At 35.6% G+C, this 24,959-nt stretch overlaps 1 pseudogene; it reads right to left on the minus strand.

Moving 5' to 3' along the window:
* The window catches only part of LOC102736110 (DDB1- and CUL4-associated factor 13 pseudogene), a 94,008-nt pseudogene that overhangs the window by 59,353 nt on the left and 9,696 nt on the right, over window positions 1-24,959 (minus strand).

The following is a 24,959-nucleotide window of genomic DNA, read 5'->3' on the forward strand; positions in this document are numbered from 1 at the left end:
TCCTCCGCCATCTTGCTCCACCCCCCTCGCACTGTGTTTTTTTTTTTTAAGATTTATTTATTTATTTGAGAAAGAGAGAGTGAGGGGAGGGGCAGACAGAGAGAGACAGAGAGAGAGAGAGAATCTCAAGCAGGCTCTTAACTAAGTGCAGAGCCCCACATGCGGCCCAATCTGAGGACCCTGAGATCATGACCTGAGCTGAAACTAAGAGTGAGACTTTGAACTGACTGGGCCACTCAAGTGGCCTGAGGTGGCACTTTCTTAATATTAACAACTGAAGAGTCCCATAAGCATGTTAAAATCTCCTTTCTCCCTTCAGTTTGACAGTTTCCAGTCTCTTAGTTAATAAATAATGTTTTCATTTCACACCTAGGAGTTGTTTGTTCTCTAAAGCAGAAAATAAAGTTAAGTTCAAAGAAATAGTTATATTATGAAATAAACTAAGGTTTATTTTCCAAATGACAAAAAAGTATTAAAGATGTTGAATAAAGAGGAATTCATGGCTATAGTGGTACCATCTGCCTATTCACTTGTTTCTTCACTGATTAAGCCTATGAAGAAAGGTGTTATTTCGAGTGTCAAATATCATAACTGAGAAATAGTTCTGGGAAAATTGATATTTTGTATGGGCTCACCCAGAATTTTCAAATATTTTAAAGTAGACTCAGTGGTAAGCTTATGTCTGGACTTCTATTATAAATCAAATATTAAGCACAATTTGGAGAACATGTGTTCTTTTGTCATATTTTCAGAAATGTCTGCTTAAGATAATTAATGTTTTTTTAGACTTTAGAGTATGTATTTTCCTAAACTGAGCATAGTTTATAAGACAAGTATTCCTTCATATACCACAAGTTATAAAAGGTTCTGACATGCAGTAGTAATAATGATGCAGAAACCATAAATAATGTTTTTAATGATATTCACAAAGTAAAATACATTGATAAAATGGAGAATTATATGGGTTTTGGAAGAGTCATTCATTCATTCACTCATTCATTCATTTATTAATTCAAAATATTTACTGATTATCTACTGTTTTATCAGCTCCAGATATAAAATGGTGAACAGGTGAGCCATTAAGGAAATCAGAAAGTAGTGGAAAGGGGAAAGACCTATAGATGATTATCACTCCACAACAGTGTTCTTTTGACTCTGCTATTATATAAAAAGTCCTTTAGGGGTGTCTGCGTGGCTCAGTCAGGTAAGTGTCTGCCTTCAGCTCAGGTCATCATCTCAGGGTCCTGGGATCGAGCCCCACATTAGGCTCCCTGCTAAGCAGGGAACCTGTTTCTCCCTCTCCCTCTGCAACTCCCTCTGCTTGTGCTGTCTCTCTCACATACTCTCTCTCTCTCAAATAAATAATCTTTTTAAAAAAAGAGTACTTTAATAAAAGAGAGCCAAAGTACAATGCCTTTAATTTCTCCTGTATTTTGATTGATCCTATTCCCAGTAACCTATATTTATCCTTTTGAGCCATTACAGGTCTACTACAATATTCTATAATAAATGACAACATCTCACTTTTTAGAGAAACATATATTTTCCATGGCATTTATATAGTTTTTATTATTTATACAAGTTTCTGAGAAAACTTGTCTGAGCACATACAATAGGAAAAAAAACATAACCTTCTTTATTCTCCAGTGTATTGTGAGTATGAAAGAAGTTAAGGCACCTGGGCTGTGATCCATTTGCTCCCTTTTCCAGAAGGATGTTCCTGAGGTGGTGGTGAGGGAGCAAGGGAGAAGGTAGATGACTTTGCCCAATCTCCTTTTCAGCTGGACCTCTGGGTAAAACAAACAGACAACAACAGCAACAACAAAAACTGAGTGAAATTTCCTAAAGAGAAAGAGCTGTTTATAGAATGATTTTAACAGAATGTTCCTGGCTAAAAATTACTGATAGTAAATAAACCTGAAGTCTATGGGTTTATGAAAGTATAGGTCTCTGGAAAATGTCATATAAGGTATACACCTCTCTGGAGTATAAAATGGAGATGTTTTGTAACTTAAATGTTTCCTGATGAGTAAAGGAAATCTCACCTCACCTGGAGATCTCATCTATTATTCTGGGCCAAAGAGCATGTGTCATAGGAAAAAAAGAACATGGGAGGACAAACAAGATGTTCCAGGTCTCTCTTTATTTCACTTACGCTTCTTAAGGATCTATATCTTTAGGATTATTAGGTCTTATAAGGGAGAGAATTAGTAGAATTAGTATATAAAATATTGGTAGAGACACAGTGGGCATGAAGACCTACAGGCCAGATTGTTTTCTGTCTTCTTTCTAATATCAGAGCACTTTAAGATGCAACAATTACAGGGATACGGTCTTTATATCAGCAACAATAAAATTTTTCAAAAGGCGCAAAGGATGAGATGTGATGGAAAGTAGTCAAATTGCAAGTTATAAAAGGTTCTGACATGCAGTAGTAATAATGATGCAGAAACCATAAATAATGTTTTTAATGATATTCACAAAGTAAAATACATTGATAAAATGGAGAATTATATGGGTTTTGGAAGAGTCATTCATTCACTCATTCATTTATTAATTCAAAATATTGCAAATATTTTCAAATGATCTTTTGACCAAATGACTAATCAATAATTTATACCATAATATGGCAAACTAAGGCATGAGTCAAATCTGGCAGTTTGTTTTTTAATAGAGTTTTATTGGTGCATTTGCATATTGACTGTGGCTTTCACAATACAGTAGCAGAGTCATGTGGGTGCAAAGAGACCATATGTGGCCCACAAAACCTATAATATTACTGTCTGACTGAGTCCTGATTAAGTCTCCATTTTATATCACAATGTATTATAAAAAAATAATTCATTAACATTTATAGAGATCTTTACAATTTATTAAAAATTTGCCATAATTTATATCTTTTAAGGTAGGTAAAGATGATTTTATTACTTTTCCAATTTAATAATGTGGTAACTTCATAGCTTCCATCAATGTATTCATATTCTTTGAACTAATTATATTTTGGGGCATATGCCTTTAAAAATAAAAATATAGAAAAAACATTAACATGCAATTATTAATTATGGTACAATTTTCAATGGTAAAAACTGGAAGGAAGTTGTTAATTATGACATAAGAACTGGACTGAATGTTATGCAGTCATTAACTATTTTAACTAGGAAAAATATTCAGTAATTAGAATTTTATTTATAGAATTATAAAATTCTATGATAGTATGTTACACAAAACAAGTAGATATCAAAGTGGTGTACATTATGAATATAATTAGCTATAGTGGCACATTTATAAAAAAGGAAATATACAAAGTCATAATTATGTTAGAGTAATGGTACATGATATAGTCTTGTGATATGTTTGATTTGTCTAGGCTGGAGTCTCCAATTATTTAATCAAACACAAACCTAGGTGTGGCTGTGAAGGCATTTTGTGGATGTTATTAAAATCCATAATCAGTTGACTTTAAGTAAGAGAGATTATCCTAGATATTCTGGGAGGGCTTGATTCAATCTATTGAGAAGCCTTAAAAGTATGATGAAAAGGAAATTCCATCTATGCACAGCCTTTTCAGCCCTACAGAATTCCAGCCTGCCCTTCCTGAAGTCCTGCCCTATGGATTTTAGACTTACCTCACCAGCTTCCACAATCATGTAAGTCAGTTCTATGCAATAAATCTTTCAATATATATCTCTTGCTGATTCTGCTTCTCTGGTTGAACCTTGATTGATAGAGATTTTGGTAACTGGAAGTAGACTGCTGCTGTGACAAATACCTCAAAATATGGAAGTGACTTGGGAATTGGGTAATAGGTGGAGGCTGGAGGAATTTTGAGAAGTATAAATGAAAAAGCCTACCTTGCCTTGAACAGACTGTTAGTGGAAATACGGATATTAACAACTCTCCTAGTGAGGACAAGGGGCATGGTGAAGAAAACATACTGTCTTAGAGAATACCTAAGTCATCATAAACAAAACATTTGTAGAAATGTGAGAATTAAAGGAGCTGCTAATAAGGGCTAAGGTGGAAAAGAGAAACTCATTATTGGGAACTAAAGAAAAGGAAGTCAAAAAAAAAAAAAAGAAAGAAAAGGAAGTCCTTGCTATATAATGGCAGAAAGCTGAGCTGAATTGTGTCCTTTAGTTACGTGGAAAGCAGAACTTGTTAAGTGATGAACTTGGATACTTTACTAAGATTTTCAAGCAAAGTATGAACGGTGCAGCCTGGTTTCTTCTTGCTGCTTCTAGTATAATCAAGAGGAAAAAGGTAAGTGAACTGTTAACTGGTAAACAGAAAGGAACTAGGACTTGATTTTGGAAATTCTCGTCTTTCTAGATTGCAAAAGATGCAAAAATCAAGAGATTTGCTGTCAGGAAAGCATGCTCTTAAGAGAAAGCCAAGGGTGTGGCTGGAAAATGTTCTTCTAGCGGCTCAGAAGGATAAAAAGGTCAGGGTATTCAGTCGCACAGAGGACTCTGAAGAGATAAGCATGTGGTTCATGGGTCTCCTTGGCCTTATCAGCAGAAGCCAGGAATGTGGTTATCCAAGAGAAACTTGTGGAGAACTCCCTTATCTGGAGCGAATTCTCATAACATACAATGGAGATCCACAATTCTTAACAATGTTCTTAACATTCTTAACAATTATACCAGCAAAAAACACTGTCATCTTGGTCTAAAAGAGACATTGCCAATAGGGTGATAAAATGAATTAACTGAAAACATGTTCTATCTTTGAAGATCAAGAAAGGACTATTCCTAGAGCAGAATCAGGAGCCCAGAAAGTGGAATCACAAGGCACAGAGGATTATTTCTAAGACTTGAAACCAAATGGAGCTCTCTCAGATGTTATAAAAATTGATATCAAATTGGGACCAATGACACTTTAAAAAAAAATTGTCTCCCCTTTTAAATGAGAATGTCTGTAAAATACTATCCCCTACCTGCCCAACATTTTATTTTGTATGCAAATAACTTGTTCCTTGAGTTTCACTGGTGAATAGCTGTAGATGAATTATGACTAAGGATGAATTATATCCAGAGCCTCAGCCATACCTGATGTAGATAATGAGATTTGGGGCTTTTGAACTGATGGTATTTAGATAATATATTGAACTTTGAGTTGATGCTGTAATTGATCCAGACTTTGAAGGATGTTAAAAAGGAATTAATATATGTTGAATCTGAGTCAGGGCCAGAGGGTAGGCTGTGATCAGCAGAATAATGCTCTCATCTGAAAGATGTGCATATCTTAATCCCCAGAACCTGTGAATAAGTTAAGTAGCAAGGGGGAATTAAAGTGGCAGATATAATATGGTTTCTCGTCAGTGAACCTTAAGATGAAGAGATTGTTCTGGATTATCTATAATAATCCAATAATGCAATTCCAACAGAACTTTAAATGATGAAGAAGGAGGCAGAAGAGTAGAGTCAATGTCAGAGTGATACAATGAGAAAAATATTCAGCTGACCGCTGCTGGCTTTGCAGATGAAAAGGGGTAACTGACTATCCAAGAAATGCAGTCTTTAAAAGATGGAAAAGGCAACAAACAAACAAGCAAGCAAGCAAGCAAAAAGCCCACAGTCATTCTTCCTTAGAGCTACGAGAAGGTAATGTGGTCTTGCTAACACTTTGATTTCAGTTCCATGAGATCCATTTCAGACTATGACCTACAGAACCAAAAGATGATAAATTTGTGTTGTTTTAAGCCACTAAGTTTATGGTAATTTTTATAGCAGCAATAGGAATGAAAAATACAGATTTAGGGGTAAAATTTTTCTTAATTTTCCCCCCAAATTCTCTGTACTATCTATATTATCTTTGCAATGGGACATACTACTTTTTTTCTCAATTTCAGAAAAGGTTGGAGATGATCCCAATATTCCAAAGCTATTAAATGGAAGATCAAGAATTTAAACCTATGGCTTCTGTCTAACTCATATATGCTATCTACTCTACCACACCTAAATATGGTGAAGCAGTGAAAAAAATAGAAGGGATATATCCTGGATGCCATTTTATAGATTCATACATTCAGCCGGTAATGATTGTGCTTCTTATAGGGTCTGGCTTTATAGAAAACATTGAAAATACAAACCTAATAAGAGGTAATAAGCTTGAGAGAAGCTAAACATTAAAATATATGGAAATTGAAAAGTCTAAAGTTTCTGTGTTGTGAAAGTCATCTTTTTGTTGTGACAAAAAGACTCGATTTATTAGGTAAGGATGCATGTGGGAGTCAACGGAAGTTAAGTTCTGATATGATGGATAGGATCATATTCTGAGAGAGCTTACATATCAGGCAGACGACTTTCACATTGACATGGTAGTAAAAAATTACTAGAGATGTATTTGTTTGGGAGAACCATCATGAAATCATTTTAAAAAGATTGTTCTAGTGTCTTTATAGAAAGAGATTAAAAAACGGAAACAGAGTAAGAGATGCCAATTAAGAAACTCTTGCAGTAATTCAAATGCAGGGCCATGAGAGATTAACTCAAGAGGTAGTGGTAAAAACAGAGGAAAAGGAATGAATATGAATAATTTTCAAAGGAAATACTTATAGGTTTTCATAACTCTTTGACCTGATGAAAAGAAAGAAGAAATAATCATTGTGACTCTGTATTTATAATCTATGAGGCATGAAATCACATCAGACCTAGCAATGGATCCAGTCTGTATGTGTCAATGTCTGAAGCAGAAAAGGTCAATCCAGTAGGGTTCTCTGAGATTAAATGCAAACCTTTAAAGAGAAAAAAAAAAATGGTTTGGGGGAAACAGGTCAAGAACTAGCATCTACTCCATGGTAGGTAACATTTGCAAGAAATGGAGTAAGCAACAGTCTGTGAAAAGAAAAATAAGATGAATCCCTAGGGGTTTGGGGAAGAAAGACTCTGGGGACAAAGTACCCAATGCTTAAAAGCAGAAATGGATTTGAGATTTAATCAAGAGAAGATCCTAAGAAAATTTCCCAACAACCAACGGGCAGATGGAGATAATAGTTTTAGGCCGATGGGCTTTACCTCTGATATACCACAAGGCTCTCACCTGGCCCTGAATTCTTAGAGAATATGATTTGACTGACCCTATCACCTCATTTTATGTCTAATAAAGTTACATCTGTGGAATTGCATTATATACCTTTGTAAAGTACCTAATGTTTTTAATATAAATCTTTGAATTTCAATTGAATGTAATGAAAAAACATATGCTTCTAAAACATGACCATCAGTATATGTATTAGGATTCAAAGATAAATAAAGTATGATTCCTACCTTTAAAAAACTTAAAATATAGTTTTACCTATTTTACTTATTGATTCACAATCAAATGCATTGCTATATTTAAAAATCTGGTCTTGGGGAAAAAATTCCTAAATATTGAAAATTGGCTAAAAAAATGACTTTTCAGTGAATGCACTCATTTTAATTAGGTTAATATTTGTATTTCAATGATAGTGATTTAAATATAACTGGGGCTCCATTTTCTTACTTTTTAGCCAAAATGTAACTACAGTCAAAAGTCCTTAGTTTTAATGAAAAATGTGGCAGATGTTGTATGCCCTCTAGTGGCCACAAAGTATATCTTTATATCTTGCAGGGGTTTTGTCAAGAATGCATTTCACAAGTTTGGATGTTAAACTTCTCTTTATCTACTGGAAGCCTTTGAGATTATCTGGCTAGTAAATAAGGTATAAAATTATATTTCTACAAAAAAACAAGAAAACAAAAAAACACACACCCTATCTTTTACTAGAAAAGATAAGATTGTGTGTGTGTTGATATCCTTCGAAGGATGATCAAAGAGATGACTGAAATACATCCAAACTTTTGAAAATGATACGAGCTGGTTGATTGATTCAACATCACTGAATGAGGAAGAGCAGCTCTGCAAAGTATTTTGCAAGATCAGAATTATCATTAGACACTGAACAGGTAAAATGAAGTGTGCATATTATTTGAAGATAGAATTGATAAATGAATATTTTAATATGCTTTATAAAGAGTTTCTTGTCCCATTGTTCTATATCTATAGTATTCCTTCATCTCTAAAATTAAATTTCATTTTTTATTAAGAATGCATTTCACATGTCAGACATACTAATTTTACTAATATCACATTTTAAATATTCCATAATTCTTACTTTATCTTAACTGCAATAGTGCAAAGTAAAATTCTAACCTCTCAGTATGTAGGAAAACATATGCTATATGTTTTCTAGGGAAAATTTTCTAACTACATAAAATTTTGTAAACGTAACACAGTAAGAGCCACATCCAATAAATGCAAAAAAGAAAATATGCAAATTAAATTATCCCCAAAACAATGATATAGTTCATATTGCCCATTATGCTGTGCTAATATGGACCAAAAGGAGAACTGAGAACATCTGGATACTAAGCTGCTTTATTAGTCAAGATTCTACAAGAAACAGAACCAATGAGATATATATAGAGATGTATTTTAAGGAATTGGTTCATGTGATTGTGGAGATTGGTGAGTCTGAAATCCTTAGGGCAGGCCAGCAGGCTGGAAACTTATGTAAGAGTTAATGGTGCAGTCTAGAATTCCAAATCTGCAGGGTAGGACAGAAGACTGAGAACTCAGGCAGGATTTTTATGCTGCAGCCTTAAGATAGAATTCCTTTTCTTTGGAAAACCTGCCTTTGTTTTTAAGGCCTTTAACTGTTTGGATGTGGCCCACTTACATTATGGAGGGCGATCTGTTTTACTTAAAGTCTAGTAATTGTAAACGTTAATCACATCTGCAAATACCTTCACAACAACATCTAGACTAGTATTTGACCAAACAACTAGGCATTATAGCCTAGCCAAGTTGACACATAATATAAACCACCACCATTACCAACCATAGTTTTAAGTGCTTATTTTCACTCATTTTTTGTCTTCATCATAATTCACTGAGGCAGGTGCTCTTAATGACTCATTCAAACTAAACTGAGGCACATATTGGTAAAGTAACTTGCCCGAGGGTCATAGCCAGTAACTGGGGGATTTGGGATTTAAAACCTTGCTTTAAATACTAACTATAGATGTTCCAGTGAATCTATATTACATTTTTTTCAGGAAATATTTTAGGTATACACACAAAAAAATAGAGAATATTAAACATACTTGTACTTCCCAGTCATTTTTGTCAAATTTTACCAGTTGGCTTCATTATTTTTTGAATTTTTTAAAATAACTAAATCATACAAGACATAGTTGAGATCAGTTGCATATCTCTTCCTAATACCATAATTCATTTATCCTTCCAAAGTAACCACTATTCTGAATTTGGCATTTATCATTCCCATGCATATTTTCTAGAAATTTTAAATATTTTATTTATTTATTTGAGAGACAGAGAGCGAGTGAGTGAGCACGTGCGCAAGTGGGGGGAGGGGCAAATGGGAAGGGAGAGAGAGGGAAAGACTCTCAAGCAGACTCCACACTGAGCGCAGAACCCATCATGGGGCTCAATCCTATGACCCTGAGATCATGACCTGAGCCAAAACCAAGAGTCGAATGCTTAACCAACTGAGCCATCCAGGTGCCCCTATTTTCTAGAAATTTTAAACATAGATTTGTATTAATAAAAATATTACATTATATCCTTTTTCTTGTTTTTAAGTTTAAGTATATGGTACAATATTTTGTATAAATTATATTTTGTTGAGTTAAAAAGGACATTTTTGGGATTTATGTATGTTGATACATGAGGCTCTAATTGATTCATTTTAATTAGTTTAGTCTTTCATTGTTTGGATATACCACAACTTATTCCGTACTTTTGCTAATGGGCATTTGGGTTATTTCAACTTTTTCACTATTGCAAATAATACTGCAATTAATATTTCATATAAGTGCTTATGTGTCTCCTGTGAGATTATCTCAGAGTATACTAAAAGTGCAATTACTAGTCAGGAGACAAGCCCTAAGGTGGGCTCCAGAGATTTTCCTCTTTCTGGTGTCCACACATTTGTGTAACCCACTTCCCTTGACTGAGAAACCCCTGTGATTTGCTTCTAACCAATAGGACATGGCAAAGGTAGTGAGATAGCTCTTCTATGAGTAAGTTATGTTATATGGCTATATCACAGCAGACTGGAGCCGACATTCTACCCACAGGTATGATGAAATCAGCAGTTATGTTGGAGAAGCCCATATGACAAGAAACAGCAGATGGCCTCCAGGACCTTAGGACTGCCTTTAGCCAATAACCAGCAAAAATCAGGATCTTTAGCTGTACAGTCAGAAGGAAATTATTTTAGCCAACAACTTAAACTTGGAAGCTATAGTAGGCAAAATAATAATCCCAAATATGCTCACATCCTAATCCTTAGACCCCATGAATGTATTACCTTACATGGCAAAAGGGACTTTGCAGATGTGATCAAGGGTAAAGACTGTGATAGGAAGAACATCCTGGATTATCCAGGTGGATCCAATCTAATGATAGGAGATTTAAGAGCAGATAACTTTTCCTAACTTTTCCCAACTTCTTTTTTCAGTAGTTACAGAGAGAGGGGAAGAAGGGTCAGAGAAATGCAACAGTGCTGGCTTGGAAGATGGAGAAAGGATCATAACCCAAGGAATATAGGCAGTCTTCAGAAGCTGAAAAGGTAAGCTAAAGTCCATAGTTGATATAGCAGTCAACTGGTAAACTTGCCTTTTATTAACTGTAGTAAATACCTTTATCCTGAGTAAAGATCCTAGTATCCATGTCTTGGTGGTAATAACAGACTACTTGTAGTTATAATGTGCCTAGTGTATCTTTTTCCATCCATCCTTTTTTTTTTTCTTTCAAATAGACTATTTTTTATAGCAGTTTTAGGTTCACAGAAAAATGAGTGAAAATTTTGGAAAGTCTCTATATGCCATCTGTCTTCCCTTCCACAACCTCCCCCATTCTCAACATCCTCCACCAGAGAGGTACATTGGTTATAACTGATGAACCTACATTGAAATATCATTATCGCCAAAGTCCAAAGTTTATATTAAGGTTCACTCTTGGTGTTGTACATTCTGCGGGTTCTGACAAATGTATAATGACATGTAACTACCAATATATATATTGTATGTATAATATATATACATTACATATATAATTGCATATATTACAATTCCAAATTATTACAACATAATTACATATTTTATATATGTATATACAGTATAGTATAGGATTGTTTCACTGCCCTAAAAATCTTCAGCGCTCTGTCTGTTCATTTCTTCCTCCCCACTAATCCTGGCAACCACTGATCTTTTTACTGTCTCTATAATTTTGCCTCTTCCAGAATGTCATACAGTTGGAATCATATAATAGATAGCACTTTCAAATTGGCTTATTTTACTTCGTAATTTGCATTTAAGTTTCCTCCATATTTTTATGGCTTAATAGCTCATTTCTTTTGTTTGTTTATTTTCAGTTTTAACATTTCTTTTTTAAAAAAGATTTTATTTATTTATTCGAGAGAGAGAGAGAGAGAGAGAGAAAGCATGAGTAGGGGGGAGGGGCAGAAGGAGAAATAGACTCCCCACCAAGCAGGGAGCCTGATGCAGGGCTCCATCACAGGACCCCAGGACCATGACCTGAGCTGAAGGCAGATGCTCAACCAACTGGGCCACCCAAGTGCCCCAGTTTTAATATTTCTGTTTTTAAAATGCTTAAGGAATATACTTTTCATCTCAAAGCATTTGATATTTGTGTTTAATTATGAATATTTTCCCTATCACTTAAATGGCTTAGCATATAAGGAAATATTTTGCCTTACCTAGCAATCACCAAAAGGGTTTCTACTAGGATCTAGCCAGACAAATCATTTGTTTTAAAACAACCAATAGGCTATATGTGTATTTTTTAAGTGGTATATAATAGCAGTTTAATATGAATTTCTAAACATTACATGATTCAAAATCCTAAAAGTTTATGCTTTTCCATTTTTTTAATGTATTAACAATAGAAACCTTTTGACACATAACTTTTGAAAGTTGTTGAAAAAGTTAAAAGCTAGTTTGTGGTATCTCTCTTCTTATGTCCAGGTTCGCCATGACACTGACACTGGCCCAAGTAGGGATTAAATGTACTAGCTAGTAACTTATAATGTGTTATTTAAAGTCCAAAACGTCCATAGAGGTACTCTGTACCAGCATGTCTACTTTTTTTTAATCAAAAATGTATAGATTAATGGTGTGTATCTATTTCACCTGTTTAAAACCAGTCCGCTTTAGCTCCCTGACCAATAGAATACAAAAAACCCATCCAGGGAACTTATACCTTGGCTGTGCTGAATCATGACTTCCCACACTTATCTTGGTGGTCGTGATCCAGAGCTGAAGCATGTCCTGCATCTGAGAAAATGGTCTGGAAGTGTGCCTAGGAATCTCCATTCTCTCTCATGGTTGTCTATGCTTTTATCCTTTTACCTTTATTAAAGCTTTATATGAGTGTATGTTGGTTCATAACCTCCTCAGGAGCTTCCTGGATGAAATCTAAAACTAGCCCCTCTGGGGAGGTAGAGACTGAAGAAAGAGGTAGGCCACTCCAGGTTGCTAGGTGGCAGGTTCAGTGAGCAAAGGCAACCTACATACAGGGCTTGTCTTGGGCAACAACAAGGGAAATAGATCTTTGCACCCACCCACCAAATCTTAAAAGTTTATATAGAGTCCTTAACTGGGTTCAGCACACTGGACTGTATACTGTCCAGATGGTCTCAGTACCACATCATCATCTCCAGTCTATTATGTCTTTGGGGCAGCCTCTGGGAGTGGGTAAGGCAAGCAGAACCCATATTCCATGGATAGGGGAGGTGGTGAGGAGCCTCTTATTGCCAAGGTGCACCTCATAGGTCAACTGGAAGTCATGTCATCTTGATGACCTCCACCAACAGTGTACCCTGTGGTTTAATGAGTTCTTTCAGTTATCTGACCCTGTGTAATTTGCTGCAGTTGGTGCTCCGAGCAGGATGCTTGAAGTGGCCCTTGGCTGTATAATTAAATGATGGATAAGGCTTAGTTTGGAAGAAAGGAAGATGAGGAAATGGGATATGAAGGACCTTTGATACCAAGCTAGCTCTGCTAGGCTAGCCTTCAATTCAGTGGTATTGTGACCATTGACAGCAGAATAAACATATCAACTTAGAAATGGATAGATCTGGAGCTGAGGGAAATACCTAAATGGATGAAAAAAGAAATTCAGACAGGAGGGAAGTCAGTCAAGAATTCTGTGCCTTGGCTGCTGTTACCTGCTTTGGCAAAAATGAGAGTAACTAAGAAAAAACACAAGGCTTCAGGTCTGCCAGGTTACCACCATTGATTCTGTGTTAACAGGAAGGGACATGATGAAATCAGGGAGTAGTACAAGTACTTCTTTTGATCAGAATGTTACCCTGCCTAAATGATAATCACTAAAAAAGATTATATAGGCTTTGGACAGGTGAAGGGGAAAGTGGGGATCAAGAGATGCCCCAAACCTGGAATATTCAAAGAGCTCAGGCAGTCTATGTTTTGCAGAAATGTGGATATCCTAATCTCTTGAGCCAGTGGAAGGCAGGGTTATGTGAAAATAGCTTGAGAGGGGGAATAGTCCAACTCCACTCTCATACAAAGCTGAACAATCCTGAGGGTGCTGAAATGTTGGAAGTACAAGCACCTTCAGATTGATTGTATAAGGACAAAATATGCTCTAATTTTAGGCTTTTCACCCAAGAAATAATTTATGTGATAAATAGGGTTCAAATGCTTGGGTTTCTTGTGTGACCCTCCTGTTGGGAGGTAAAGGGATATGAGAGAAGCTGTCACAGACCTATTGGCTCAACTCCGAAAGGGTTAAGTGATGGGAAAAATGTTAGAAATATTTAGGAGAAAAAAGACCATTAAGATTAAAAGGCATAGGGACAGCTGGGTGGCTTAGTCAGTTAGGTGTCTGCTTTCAGCTCAGGGCTTGGGATTGAGCCCTGCATCTGGTTCCATGCTCAGCGGGGAGCCTGCTTCTCCCTCTCCCTCTGCCGCTTCCCCTGCTTATGCTCTCTCATTCTCTCTCTCAAATAAAAAAACAAAATATTTTTAAAAAGAGATTAAAAGGGATGAAAAAGCCTCAGGACAATTAAACAGGTTGGGATAGTTAGTTAAAAATATCATGAAAAAGGAAGTAATAGATGGAATAACTACTAAAACTTTAATAGCTTGCTGGAGAGATTATGTGGTCCATCTGCAACACCAACTCCAAAAGTTACAAAAAAAGATTTGTTCAATTTATCCTAGCCATAGTGAATTTTTAAAAATCTTATGGTGATAGGAAAAAAAAAAAAAAAGGATCCTCATAAACAACACTGATTAAAACAATGCCAGCTAAAGAATGTATCAGGTTGGTCCCAGGGTGGAAAGTGTTGGTGCCTTCATAGCAGGGAATCCAAGATCTTTTGCATTGGTGTGTGTGGAATATCATGGACATGATGAAGAAATTTTATTGGAATTGTTCTACAGCGGCTCATAGTTTACTGTCAGATCTGCTAATAAAAAGGAAAAAGGCAACATAATTAAATTATGGAGTTGTGGTATATTGTCAGTGACTTAAAATGGAAAATATGGCTTGAAGTACAAATTTATGAACAAAGATTACTCATGGTTGTGTACCAGAATATGTTATTAGAATGTATGTGATATCTTGAAGGGGAGGGATGGGAAGCTCTTCCCTCAAACAATTGGAGAAAGGGATCTAAAAATCTGCTCTATATACTATTTTAATTGTTAAGCTAAATGGAAACCCTGAGGAGGACCTTACCCACTCAAGTGATTAATGGAAAACAATATAGTACACCTGGGGGTTATTAAGAAATTCCTGACTTGGCTAAGGTTATGATAGACACAAGTATATTATCACCCATAGAATACCCTTTCTAGTAATCCAGTGTGGCTTGGAAGAAAAGTTGAGGAATCTTGGAAGTTAATTGTAGACTATGGAGGACTGAAAAAAATGGTTCCTCCAACAGCATCAGCCTAACAGTGTAACACTTCACATTTGCAACAAGCTAAGAAGGATTGGTATTCTGTGATTGATTTATCTAACAATTTCTTTTTTAACTTCAATTGTGGAAGAAAGTCAAAATCATTTTGCATTTCTGTTAGTTGGAATGTAAATTGGCGCAGCCACTGTGGAAAACAGTATGGATGCTATTTAAAAAAAATTAAAAATAGAAATACACTATGATTGACTAATTTCACTACTAGGTATTTACCCCAAGAAAATGAAAACACTAATTTGAAAAGATATATCCACCCCTAGGTTTATTGCAGCATTACTTATAATAGTCAAAGTATGGAAGCAATATAAGCATCCATCAATAGGTGAATGGATAAGAAGATGTGGTATATATGTGATGGAATATTACTCAGTCCTAAAAAAAGCATGGGATCTTGCCATTTGCAACAACATGGGTGTACCTAGAGAGTGTTATGCTAAGTGAAATAAGTGAAAAACAAATGCCTATGATTTCACTTATATGTGGAGCAAAACAAATGAATAAACAAAAGTAGACACAGACTCATAAATATAGAAGACAAATATGATTGTCATGGGGGGGAGGTTGGGGGGATGGGCAAAAAGGGGCAAAGAAGAATGGGAGGTACAGGCTTCTAGTTAGGGAATGAGTAAGTCACAGGATAAAAGGTACAGCATAGGGAATATAGTCAATGGTATTATAATAGCATTGCGTGGTGATAGATGGTAGCTATATTTGTGGTGAGAATAACATATAGTTACTGAATCACTGTGTTGTACACCTGAAACTTATGTAACATTGTGTGTCAATTATACTTCAATTAAAAAAAAATCATTGTCGGGCACCTGGGTGGCTCAGTTGGTTAAGCGACTGCCTTCAACTCAGGTCATGATCCCAGGGTCCTGGGATCGAGCCCCGCATCGGGCTCCCTGCTCAGCAGGGAGTCTGCTTCTCCCTCTCCCTCTGCCTGCCACTCCCCCTGCTTGTGCTCTCTCTCTCCCTGTGAAATAAATAAATGAAATCTTTAAAAAAAATCATTGTCTATTTATGTTGGACAGAATCCAATACAGGTTTACTGAGCTTCCATAGGGATATTTAAATTTTGCTTAGTGACATAACCGGTTCAATTTGATTCAATTGAAATGTGCAGTTATACATTTTATTGATGATAGAATGCTGATCTCCATCTGAAGATCATGCTAAAGCAATTAAAAGTTCTGATTGATCATATCACTACCAGAGACCAGCTATAGCCAGCTAAAAATGTATGTTCAAGAATACGTGGTAATATTCATAAGAATTACTTGGGCCAGAGACATTAGCAACATTCTTCAAACAACCAAAAATAAGCTACTGTTCCTGCCAGCTCAAAAATTGAAACAAAAATTAATTGGTTTGTTTTGTTTTGTAAAATTAACTCCCACTCACAAAGTTACCAGAAAAAAGAAAAGCTGAATTTGAATGGGGCTCTGAACAGCAGTATCCTACCATGCAGTGTCAAAAAGCCATGACCTAATAGATACTTCTGGGGTCATACAACCTCAATGATGATCAAATGATCGGAGTGTCAACAACTCCAACCATATTTGCTGAGGTCTTGGCCAAAAGCTTGTTACTGCCTCCCAGTGGTAACCACTGAGATTTTGGACTTGAAATTTTCCTAATGCAATTCCCAGCTCTAGTCTCTGACGATCGTTTGCCTGTTATTGTGCTTTAGTTAAACCTGCTTCTATTACAGAAAGATGTAAAATTATTTTGAGATCTGAAATACACATCATGGCATGCATTATGTAAAAACAACATTCTAGGAAAGAAATCCAACAGATACTCATCAAATGGAAATGGACCACAGCAATACATAAAAATGTGGCTTCCATGACTTTGGGCCCTTTCTTAGATCCCCCTGAGGAGTTATCTAACCCCATAGCTGAAGGGCCCCAAACCCTATGATCATTTCTCAAGGATGCCTAACAAGCATCATGGTTTACAGATAGTAGTTTCAAGCTGGAAGGACAACATTTAGTCTGGAAGGCATTGTGACACATAATTGGTTATTACTTCGAATAAGGAAGGTAAAGATAAGTCTGCTCAATGGGTAGAATTAAAAATTGTGTTCCTTGTGGTGTCAAAGGAACTGGTCATAAAAATAAGGATATGATATGGACTTTTATAGATTTTTGGATAAAAGCCAATGAACTAGAAGTATGGTTCAGAAAATGAGCTTATAGACTGGAACATAAGAGGTTCCTTAGCATCGGGTGCTACATAATAGAAAATCTTAAGAAGGAGGAAAGTCCAGGCGTGCCTGGGTGGCTCAGTCGGTTAAGCTTCTGGCTCTTGATTTCAGGTCAGATCATGATCTCAGGGTCATGAGATCGAGCTGTGTGAGGCTCTGCACTCAGCGGAGAGTCTGCTTCTCCTCCTCTCCCTCTGCTCCTCTTACTGCTTGCGTGTGTGCTCACATTCATGGGCATGCTCTCTCTCTCTCTCTAATAAATAAATCTTTAAAAAAAAGGAGGAAAGTCCAAGTGTAGCAGGTTGAAGCCCATGAAAAAAACAAACAAAAATACTTATAAATTTATAAACAAACAAATAAACAAAGACAGCTGGAACCAGAAATTGCATACCCACATTTGGTCTTTGGATGACTTCTTTGTTATAGTAGATGAGCAACCATGAAGAATTTGAGCAATGAATGATGGACAGTAAAAAAAAAAAAATAATAATGTATTCTACTGTCCCCTGTCTGATGAGAAAGTATCCTGGGAGCTGCACTGGGAAGTCTCAGACCTCTTTAATGTTTGTCTACACTTTGTTTCTACTGCTATTTCATATTGTTGAGCTTTATTTAAAGATTAACATGTATAAACCCTGAAGTCTTGAGATCTTATCATCTGGATCTGTATAATTAACGTCATCATATAAATCAAATTTAAAACACTCAAGCAACATTTCTATTTTATAAGGATCATGATTATACAATCTTGTTATAGTTGAGTCTTTTAAATCTTATTTTATGGTAGACTTTCCTTCATGTGTGTATTTATTATTGACTTTCAAATGCGTGCTAATCTTCAGTGAGGCTTTATGTTGAACAATCCTGTAAAGCTAGGGTTGGGGGTACACAGAATAAAACTCTAGAATAGTTTTGTGTTTACTTTTGTAAGGTGCCCCAGGGATTCCACCTCCAGAGGTTGACTTCTTATATTAACTTTAGCCATTTCCAGATTTCATGACCTTTGAAAATTTTATTTTTTTTCATGTGCTGGGTATTGCTTTATTGTTTTTAAGTTTTTATTTAAATTCCAGTTAGTTAACATAAAGTGTAATATTAGTTCCAGGTGTACAATGTACTGATTCAACACCTACATACAATACCTAATGCTCATCATGAGTGTACTTCTTAATCCCTATCACCTATTTAACCCTTCCCCCCCATCTACCTCCCCTCTGGTAGCCATCAGTTTGTTCTCTATAGTTAAGAGTCTGTTTCTTGACTTTTGCAAATTTAAATATAAAATGCTTAACATGATAGAGTATAAAACATAGTAGGAGTGAAGTCAGCAAAAATTGAGCAGCATGAACTTCAGGGGCTGTCCTTGACCAGAAACACTGAAAAACTGGCAAATCTGTCAGATTCAACCTTATAAGGAATTCTGGAAGATAGTCAAAGGTTTAAAGCAAACAAGTGAATGTTTAACTGGGAGAAAAGCCACTGAAACATGGTAGGTGAGGTTTTGGGCATTTTAACTTACCGTTTTTCTATCCTGCTGTCCAGGATGTTAGCAGTCTTGAAAGCTGCAGCCCATGTTCTTGGTATGGGTACCTGGTTCCAAAAGGAGCAGAATGGACCTTGTTCCCAAGGAATTGTGTTTTTCTGTTTTGACCTGTCTTTAGGTTCCATGGAGGCCTGATGCAAGGATCTAACCTTCATTTCACCTAACTCAGAACTAAGTGCAGAGAAGTGCCTATGTGGAGCATGTTCATCAAAAACACAAATGAAAGGCAAATGAACAACTTGTTCTGCCTGGGGAATAAAATAACAGTTGTAGAAAACAATAAACATGCTGAAGGCCTGGATGGAGAAGCTGGAGAATGTAATATTTTGGGGCATAAGGATTTTAAAAGCTTCTGCACACACTGGGGAATCTAGAAAGCCATGTGCATGCACAGGGCAGTATGCATGCTCAGAAAACACCAAAGAAGAGCATGTGCTTTCACTTCTGGCTGATCTTTATGATCAATTCAAACAAGAAGTAAAGGATCAAATAGAGAATTAAGAGTTTTCTACCATCTTTTCCCCCAAGTGCACTGATTTTGACAATCATCCATGTTTGAGAGTGCCTTTGTGCAAGTCTAACAGTCCAGTGGAGAACTTCTAGCATACGTTAGAGGAAAAAAAATCCCTGATTAAATCCAATGAGGGGGTTAGGAGTAACAGTTTTACTTTACCTGCATAATCCCTTCCCTAGATGGTACAGCCCAATGCCAAGAGAAACACTCTCATGTAGAAAAATAAGAGCATGTGAGTGAGCACCTGCTTCTCAGCTGTATTGAACACTGGGAAGAGACCCATTTCTTTCTCACCCCATCCAGAATACTGAGGTGTGCTGATGACTGGGAGGTAGGAGCAATTGAAATCATACCAAGTGTCTTTGCGGAGCACAGTGATATGAAATAATAACCAATAGTGGGAAGAAAACTGGAAAATTCACAAAATCTGGAAATTAAACAACATACTACTGAACAACCAATGGGTTAAAGAAGAAATCAAAAAGAAAATTTAAAAAGCATCTTGAAGCAAATAAAAATGGATAAAACATACCAAAACTTCTAGGATGCACCAAAAGCCGTTTTAAGAGGGTAGTTTTGAGTGATAAGCACCTACATTAAGAAAAAAGATCTCATATGGAAAACCTTATCTTTAAAGGAACCACTAAAAGAGCAAAGGAAGCCTTGAGTTAGCAGAAGGAAGAAATAACAAAAGTCAGTAGAAATAAAAGAAATAGAGAACAGATAAACAATAGAAAATAAGAATGAAAATAAAAGCTAGTTTTTTGAAAAGATAAAATTAACAAAGCTTCAGCTAGACTGACTAAGCAACAATACTCAAATAAAATCAGAAATGAAAGAAGAGACATTACAACTGATATCGCAGAAATACAAAGGATCATGAATACTGAATTCCGAATACAGAATACCATGAACAATTATACACCAAAATAAATAACATAACCTAGAAGAAATGGATAAATTCCTAGAAATATACAATCTAACAAGACTTAATGAAGAAATAGAAAATCTGAAAAGAATGAGTAAGGTGATTTAATCAGTAATTCAAAACCTTCCAACAAAGAAAGGTCAGGAAAAGATTGTTTCACTGGTGAATTCTACCAAATATTTAAAGAAGAATTAATACCAATCCTTCTCAAAGTCTTCCAAAAAAATTGAGGAGGAGGAAACACTCCCAAACTCTTTTTGTAAGGACAGAATTACCCTGATGCCAAAACTAGAAAAGGACCCTACAAGAAAAGAAAACTATAGGCCTATATTCCTGATGAATACAGATGCAAAAATTCTCAACAAAATACTAGTGAACCCAATTCAATAGCACATTAAAAGGATCATACACCAAGATCAAGTGGGATATTTGTTTGGAATGCAAGGATGGCTGAACATATGTAAATCAATAAATGTGGTAATCACTTTAATAAAATGAAGGATAAAAATCATATGAACATCTCAATAGATGCAGAAAAAGCATTTGACAAATTTCAACATCCTTTCATGAAAAAAACTATCAAATCCGGTATAGATGGAATGTAACTCACGACAATATGACAATATGACAAGCCCACAGCTAACATCATATTCATCAATGAAAGGTTGAAGCTTTCCCTCTGTAATCAGGAACATAACAAGGGTGACCAATTTCACCACTCCTATTCAACATAGTACTGGATATCTTAGCCAAAACAGTCAAACAAGAAAAAGAAATAAAAGACATCCAATTTAGAAAGGAAAAAGTAGAAGTGTTTCTATTTGCAGATGATATGCTCTTATATATTAAAAGTTCTAAAGCCTCCAGCAAAAAGCTGTTAGAACTAACAAATGAATTTAGTGAAGTTGCAGGACACAAAGTCGACATAGAAAAATCAGTTGTGTTATATACACTAACAGTAAGCTACCTGAAAAAGAAAGAAAATAATTATATTTACGATAGCATCAGAAATTTAAAGAAATACTGGGGCACCTGGGTGACTCAGTAGGTTGAGCGTTTGCCTTCAGCTCAGGTCATGATTCTGGAGTCCCAGGATCAAGCCCCACAGCTGGCTCGAGTCTGGCTTCTCCCTTCCCTCTGCCCCTCCCCCTGTTCCTTCTCTCTCTCTCACTCTCAAATAAATAAATAAAATCTTTTTTTAAAAAAGGAAACTTAAAGAAATACTTAGAAATAAATTTAACCAAGGAAGTGAAAGATCTATACAGTGAAAACTATAAAACATTGAAGAAAGAAATTGGAGGAGACACAAATAAGTGCAAAGGTATCCCATGTTTGTAGATAAGAAAAATTAATATTGTTAAAATGTCCTTCCTACCCAAAGCCATCTACACATTCAATGCAATGCCTATTAAAATTTCAGAAGCATTTTTCATGAAATAGAAAAAATCCTAAAATATTTGTGCAATTATAAAAGACCTCAAATAGCTAAAAATTCCTGAGAAAGAAGAACAAAGCTGCAGATGTCAAACGTTCTGATTTCAAACTTTATTATAAAGCAATAGTAATCAAAACAGTATAGTATTGGCATAAAAACAGACATACAGACAAATAGAACAGAATCAAAAGCCCAATCACAATCCCATGTATAAATAATAAGGGAGTCAAGAATACTCAATGGAAAAAACATAGTTTCTTCAATAAATGGTGTTGGGAAAATTGAATATTCATATGCAAAGGAGTGAAATTGGACCCCTAATTACATCAGTCACAAAAAATAATTTGAAATGGATTAGACTTAAATGTAAAATCTGAAGCCATAAAACTCCTAGAAGAAAACAGGGAAAAAGCTCGTTGGCATTGTCCTTGGCAACAATGTTTTGGATATGACACCAAAAGCACAAGCAACAAAAGTAAAAATACACTAGTAGGACTACATCAAAATAAAACCTTCTGCACAGTAAAAGAATCAACAAAATTAAAAGGCAACATACGGAAAGGGAGGAAATATTTGCCAACTATACATCTGATAAGGGATTAATATCCAAAATATATAATAAACTCACAACTCAGTGGTTAAAAAAACTGATTAAAAATTTAGCAAAGAATCTGAATAGACCTTTTCTAAAGAAGACATGCAAATGGCCAATAGGTGAAAAGGTGTTCAAAATTTATAGTCATCAGAGAAATGCAAATCAAAACCATGATGCAATAACTTCTCATTCGCATAATAATGGCTATTATCAAAAAATAAAATAAGTGTTGGCGAGCATGTTGAAAAAAGGGTTCCCTTGTGCACTGTTGGGGGGAATTTAAATTGGGACAACCACTACAGAAACCAGTTTTAAAATTCTTCAAAAATTAAAAATAGAACTACTATGTGATCTAGCAATCCCACTTATGGGTATGTATCCACAGGAAATGAAATTACTGTCTTAAAGAGATTTTTGCACGCCCATATTCATTACAGCATTATCCACAATAGCCAAGACATGGAAATGACATAAGTGTCCATCGATGGATGAATGGATAAGGAAAATGTGAAAGAAGAAAAAGCATGAAAAAGAAGAAAATTATTTTATTTGCAACAACATGGATGGACTCTGGGGGCATTATGCTAAGTGAAATGAGTCAGAGAAAGACAAATACTACATGATCTCACTTATATTTATACTCTAAAGCCAAATTCATAGAAACAGAAAGGAGAATAGTGCTTGCCAAGTGCTGTAGGATGGGTAAATGGAGAGATGTTGCTCAAAGGGTACAAACTACCAGTTATAAGTTGAATACGTTTTGAGGGTCTAATGTACAACATGTGACTATGGTTACCAATAACATTATATACTTGAAAACTGCTAACAAACTAGATCTTAAATGTTCTCACCACAAAGCACATTCATCTGCGCACACACACACACAACACAGACAACATTGTTGTTATGTCAGGCGATGGATCTAATAGCTAACTTTATTGTGGTAATCATTTTGCAATATATATATATGTGTATCAAATCATTATGTTGTACACAAACTTGCACAATGTTATATGGCAATTATATCTCAGTAAACCTGGAAAAAAAAAAAAAGGAAATGAAGCTAAGGCAGAGTTGTAAATTACCTGGCCATATGCTTAAAGAATGTTTCACCAAGAAGGATTTTTAAATTTCTCTTACTTCTTTTTGGTTTTTTGGTTTTTGGCTCAAGGCATTTATGGAAATATCTGTCAAACCAATAGCTAACCACCAAGCTAAAAGAAGAGAGACTTCAGAAACCACACATGATAAAAACATACAATGTTTACCAAACAAAGTTTAGAAATGTTGCTAAACAAACAATTACAACCCCACATAAAGCATAAACAAAAATTCTAGAACAATGTAGAATCTGATTTCCAGTGTTTCTATATCATAACATTCAAAATGTCCAGTTTTGGGGGCACCTGAGTGACTCAGTTGGTTGAGCATCTGACTCTTGGCTTTGGCTCAGGGCATGATCTCAGGTCCTGGGATGGAAATCTGCATTGGGCTCCATGCTCAGTGCAGAGTCTGATTGTCGCTCTCCCTTTGCCCCTCCCCCTGCTCTCTCTTTCTTTCTCTCAAATAAATAGGTAAATCTTCAAAATGTCCGGTTTTCAACAATACATTATGAGATATTCCAAGAAACAAGAAAGTGTGACCCATTCACAGGAAATAAAAAGGGGGAGGGGGATTAACAGAAACTGTCCCTGATGTAACACAAACAATACAAAGACTTTAAATCAATTATCTTACATATGCTCAAACAGATAAAGGAAACCATGGACAGAAAGCTAAAGGAAAGCAGGAGAACAATATCTCAGCAAATAGAGAATATCTATAGAGAGAAATTACAATAAGGAACCAAAAAGAAATTTTGGAACTGAAAAGCATAATAAGTAAAATGGAGCATTCATTGTAGAAGTTCAAACGCAAATATGAGCAAGCCACAGAAAGAACCAACATATTTAAAGTTAGGTCAATTAATTTGTCTAATTAATAGGTCAGTTAATTTGTCTAATTTGTACTTTGAAGTATCAGGGGAAAAAATAAGAGTGAAGATAATTGAACAGAGCCTAAGGCACTTGTAAAACACCATCAAATACATTAACATACACATAATAGGAGACCCAGAAGAAAAAGAGAATGAGACAAAAATATTTGAAGAAATAATATCCAGAAGCCTTCCTAAGTTGATGAAAATTAGGGATCTAGACACCCAAAAAGATCAATGAATTCCAAGTAGGATGAACTAACAGACATCCATGTATAGACACATTATAATCAAACTATCAAAAGATAAAGACAACGAGAATGAAAACCTCGTAAGTAAGAGAAGCAAATCATAACATAAAAGGAAATCTACAAGATTAACATTTCATTTTTTATCAGAAACTATGGAGGTCAGAAGCCAGTAGGGTGATATATTTCAGGCCCTGAAAAGAAAAGAAAAAAAAAAAGAAAAGAGGAGAGGGGAGGAGAGGAGAGAAGAGCAAAGAAAAAAGTAAAGAGAAAACTGTGAGCCAGGAATTTTATATCTGGCATACTATCCTGCAAAATGAAAGAACATTTAAAATGTTCCCACAGAAATGCAAGCTGGTGCAGCCACTCTGGAAAACAGTATGGAGGTTCCTCAAAAAGTTGAAAATAGAGCTACCATACAACCCAGGAATTGCACTACTGGGTATTTACCCCAAATATACAAATGTAGGGATCCGAAGGGGTACGTGCACCC

Source organism: Leptonychotes weddellii, chromosome 4, assembly GCF_054177405.1.
Source record: "Leptonychotes weddellii isolate Sample4059 chromosome 4, ASM5417740v2, whole genome shotgun sequence".
NCBI classification, from domain to species: Eukaryota; Metazoa; Chordata; class Mammalia; order Carnivora; family Phocidae; genus Leptonychotes; species Leptonychotes weddellii.